We start from the raw sequence: 5,571 nt of genomic DNA on the forward strand, positions 1-5,571 counted from the left end.
AGCTCAAATCGATCGCTTGTCATTTCCGAGATGATCTTGTGTGTCACACCTAAGTGGACATGCAGGACTGTGGTGCAGTGTTTGTGCAAACGTGCGGTGGTGGTGAGGGTTGCGGATGGGTGGGGGTGATGTCAGTGATGGACGGGGTGGGGGGGTTCCTTGCGGGACTAAATAAAAGTGCCAAAGGACGCAGGGCCGGCGTGTCTTGTGTCAAACTCTTTTTATTGGAATATATATGCATTTTTTTCCCCGAATAGTACCGATAAGACTTCTGTATTGACGCCATCCATCAACCTTTTTTTCAATGATGTAACCTCTCTCTTTTTTAGTACCCTAGGGGGTACTTGAAGGAACCTCAGGGGGTACTGAGATTTTAAACAAAACAAATACACATGCAAAAAACCTTTAAAATAATTATTTGATTAATTGTTTCAGGAAAATATAAGTTCATAAAACACATTTTATGTTCAGTTTTATTCTTGTAAAAACCCAGCTTCTCCCCCATTCTAGAATTGTTCAACCCAACTTGTCGTGTGCCACCTCTCGTTACCTGTCAAGTTAGTGATTTATTCTTGTAAAGACGTCTTTGCAATGTTCTCAAATGAGGACACATTAAAGTTGTATATTTTTCAGTGGACAAATATTTATTCATTCTTATTAATTTTTGATAATAGGTCTGATACTTGATACTATGTTGATAATTTTTTGTGGAATAATATTTATTAATAATTAAGTCAATGATTTATTTTTGCGGATGGATCTCTACTGTAACCCCAAAACATGCTTTATGCTTTCTGTTTAATATTTTTCTGTGGAAAAATATGCATTTTTATACATATATATGCCACGCATCATCCCGAATGTTCCGAGTGCGTAGTCTGCCTTATTTATTTTCTCGTTCTCATCTTTTTTTTCCTCTCTCTAATGTATCTGTGGTCCCTCTACTCTTTGTCCGTTTCAAAACATACTGCTGCCCCATTGAGTTTAGCCTCTGAGGTTTCTTCCTGAGAGGGAGGTTTTACCGCTTACCTCTTTTGCTAAGTGTTTTGTCGGTCTTATATATAATGTATGGCAACTGCGGTTCTTGACAAAGTCTAAGTGTAATGTGCCTTTAGGCAACGTTTGTCGTGAATTGGCACAAACTCAATACACTTGACAACTTGCAGTTTATGCAGAAAAGCTTCCGTGGGGAAGTTTACTCGCAGGGAGTCAGGAAAGAACAATGTTAAGGGCCGCTCTTTGTCACCTTTCCATGTGTATGATCTTGCTATCGTTTGAGAGCTACACGGGTCAGCTTCGCACTCAATGAAGCTGCTTTGTCTTGTCTGTGTCCCACTAACAGCTTCAAACATCTGGCAAGTACAGCCCACCAGATCCTTGGCAATGACCTGGCTTGTCCCTTTCAAGCACTTTTGGAGTCTGATTAGATTAGTGATGAAGGGTGTTCCCACTTTTTCCTTTGATCAAATAACACCTGGGCTGAAAAGGGACATGGAAAATGCAAACTCACAACCAATGGGTCGACTCCATCACATGGACTGTCAACAAAAAGTCTGCGCACTTCATCCTGTTCAAATGCTAGGTTTTTGTCATTTAAGACGGATTTATTCTCCCGGGAGCCAGTCTATTCATTTGTGTCCATTGCTGTGTCCGTTTGGTCTCAGGAAGACATACAAGTGAATTGCACCAAGCCCAAACAAACACATGAGACATAACTGGAATAGACAGGAGGTCCTCTTCTTCGCACACTAGGACTTAGTGGTGTAGCTCCAATGAGATAAAAAACGTAGACCAAAAACAAATCTCCATAATAGCGGACAAATACATAGGGGGGTTGGCTGGGTCTCTAACATTCATTTGTGTCCACTATTTCATTCGTGTCCATTATGTCTAAATGAGGTAGCAAAAAAAAATATACCTCACCTAAACACTTGCGATATGATTTGAAATGCCAAGATGTCCTTTACTGAGGACACTAGGAGTTGAATGACTCAATAGATATAGATCCAACTCATGCCCACTAAAGTGAACAAAAATGAATAGGCTGGATCTCAGGAGGATATCATTAAAAATACAAAACAACTATGTACTAGCGTTGATAAAATAAAGGACTTGTGCAGAAAATGAAAAACTGTGAATCTTTTCCAAGAAGGAAAGTAAAAGGGTAAAAAAGAAAGTAGAAAAAAAAGACTCTTCATCTCTTTTTGTTGTTCTGCCTTGCAAAACAAACAAAAGCAGTATGATGATTCTTTACATTACACCTATAGAGTAAAACAGAAATCATTTCTAATAGAATTGTTTTGAATCAAAAATCATTTCAATCAAGATTGTGAATGGAATCGCCAGACAGTCACAGTGTCCAATACGTCTACCATGCATGCTTTTGGGAATGTGGAGGGAAACCAGAGTACCTGGAGAAAACCCATACGGGCATGGGGAGAACATACAAACTCCATGAAGAAGTCCGTAACCAGAATTGAACCACAATCTTTGTGAAGCGGATGTGCTAACCAGTCTGCCAGCGTGCCGCCATGTCTCGTGGAACTATGGCTAACAAAATGAATTTGCCCACTTGCTTTCAAGGTTTTTTTTGTTTTGTTTGTTTTTTTTCACTACACATTGCTCGAGTCAAATGATAAGACCTGGTCAATTTAAGGTCATTTTTCAAATGCAGTCAGAGCTTCGGGCCTTCAAGTGATTGACGACCCCCCCCAAATGTGCCTCCTGTTGATCCTCTTGTTTCCATGCAAGCTCCACAGGCTTGGAGAGAGCTGGAGCCACTGTTGCCATGGAAACGGTTGTATACTCCAACCATGAAAACTGAAAAGAAAAATGCACTGATTCGTTTTGATATTGCCGTTTTTGGTCATATTATGTCTTATGCCACTCAAAATGAATACGTTCTTGTTTCGTAGCAGGACAGCTCAGCTCTGGGGCAAAATATTGCATCTCTTATCACACTGCCAAAGTTTCACTTGGGCATGGATTTTTTTTTTTTTTTTTACAATGACCTCTGCACTATGTTCCAAAATATTCTCGGTGCCTGAGGACATGCCAAATGTAGACACTACATTGAAAACTCCATATTTCTAATACCTTGGCAGGACATTCAATTTAGTGGCTGTCTTACAAGGTTAATTAGCCCACCAATCAATATGGTGTATTGCTTTATGGCTACTGATGAGAGATGTTCCAAATAAGAATAGTGAAAAAATGTGCTATCTTTTTAGCTGATGACATTCAACAGCTGGCTTCTAAACTCCTCTTCGAAAGTATTGGAACAGTTTGGATCGTTTCTTTTCTTTAGTGGAGCAATTACATTAAAACAAACACTAGACAAGAAATTAACTTTTCAGCTGTTATTTACTTGAATGATACATTAGAATGGGCATCTTAGGTGAGCAAATATTTTATAGGCGATAGAGATTCGTCCATTTGAAAATACGTTGTAATAATTGAGTCCGTGACGCACTCCCAAATTTAAAAAAAAAAGAAAAGACTAAAGTAAATCTACGCTGTCCTCTGCTGGCCAAACTACGAACACAAGCGTGACAAAATGATAAGAAATCATCTTTCTAAAGCATTGATAACACAGATTTGAATCCACTTTTTGACAGACACTCAGCAGAGATGTGTACATATATACAAATAAACCAAGATAAACATGGCTATTTCCTGTCATTCAAAGATGTCACACTCTTAGTGGGGATTTTAACACACTTCCTTGATACAAATGACAATTGATCATTTCATCTGTTAATTTTTTCATTTTAAAGTCATAAATGTTATCACAATGCTGCGATTTCTTTTCTGCATGCTGTTCCCACTTTCACCAAAGGAGAGCAGTATTTTTGCGTGAATGACCAAATCCCTGGCAAGTTCAACATCCGTATTAAAAGTTTTTTTTTTTTTTTTTTTTTTTCGTGAGCAGGTGTTGTCTTGGTAATGGCAACACGTGTGTCTTCTAGCGCATCGATTCTCAAAGATTGTGTACCCCACGGCGTACGGAAAGGCACTTCAAGGAGTATGGAAGATTTTAACAGGATGTATTCTAGTGTCAGAATCTCTACTCAATTGCTTTTTAATGCTGTGAGGGGAACAGTAGATTTTTCTTTTCAGATTAAAAGTAAATTAATAAGAACATGAAGCAATTTCTTGCTAAATTGTGTTATAGTGACCCCTTTGCAGAATGATTATGCTTTTCTTTATATATATATATATATATATATATATATATATATATATATATATATATATATATATATATATATATATATATATATATATATATATATATATATAGTATATGCTACGTATGGATTTTTTCCCATCCAAAAATGCTTTGTGCTGATTAGGGGTTACTAAGCTGAAAAAATATGTCACAATGGGGACGTAATTGAAAAAAAAAAAAAAAGATTGAGAAGTACTGCCTTAGGGCAATATAAACGGACTTTTTATTTTCAAGACAGCATTACCTCATATTACCTGAAAGTAATAATTGAAGTAATGTTTCACTCACCTGACTTTTGTTGCCGTCAGTGTGGGTTTAGTTTCAAGTTGCGACGCTTCGACTCTGATTGACCAATCCTGGGCATCCTTTGACTCTGCCCAAAGCCAAGTTTCCTTTGACAGGACAATTGGTGAAAAATAGCAAATGGTTGGCTAATTACCTGAATAGGTGAAACTAATGGCTCGAGATAATCCAACCGAACAGAAATTCAAAAACCGAGAAAACTCTCAATTGGTCAATGCCGGCCATTCAAAAAAATGTTGAATGTTTATGACGTCTTCATTGCGTGATAACATTTTGACCTGACCTGGTATTATCTTGGTATTGTGTGTTCTGATGCTCTTTATCAGCTTGCGGTATGCTCAGCTGAGAGGATTTCTGGTCTCTGGCTGCCCCCCGCCTGACATTTAGAGATCACAGTGATTTCTTGTTATACACGCGGCTGTTTGCAGAATTTGGCAGCAGAATTTGAAACCTAATACAAATGAGGCAATGAAACTCCAACAGCGTCACATTTCTTGAGCAAATAATTGCCCTTTCTTATTTCATGTGAAATTAGCCATGAAAACTTTGCCAAAAAAAGACATAACAGTTGGTATTCAAGGGAAGAATCGTTAAATGCAGGTACAAATGTGATATTCAAGTGGAAGCAAGGGTGGGGGTGTAATTGTGATGTGAGCCAACCTTACAGTTTGATTTTTTTTCTTCTTCTTCTTCTTTCTGCCTCCAAGCCAGGCTATGAACTTTCAAAAAGGCAGCAGGGTAAAGCTGCCATGAAAATATTCCAGACTGGGGGAGTAGGGCAATGGATTTTAGCCTGTGGGGCCTGGAAGGAAAAAAAAAGTGCAGAGGGCATTTCCAAAAGCCAAATTAAATGTGGGTCATAACTGTCAGTGAATTGCATTATTCTTCGAAGCAAACGTCGGTGCCGAATTCACGATTCTGCTTTTTCACAAAAACATTGTCACGTTTTTCTTTTATTCAATGAAACTTTGCAAAAATGAAAACAATTCCACCATTGTGTACCATTTTGCCCAATCCGTTAATCTTTACATCAAAGT

The sequence above is a fragment of the Hippichthys cyanospilos genome, chromosome 2, assembly GCF_059441005.1.
Source record: "Hippichthys cyanospilos isolate Australia breed blue-spotted pipefish chromosome 2, RoL_Hcya_1.0, whole genome shotgun sequence".
Classification (NCBI taxonomy): domain Eukaryota; kingdom Metazoa; phylum Chordata; class Actinopteri; order Syngnathiformes; family Syngnathidae; genus Hippichthys; species Hippichthys cyanospilos.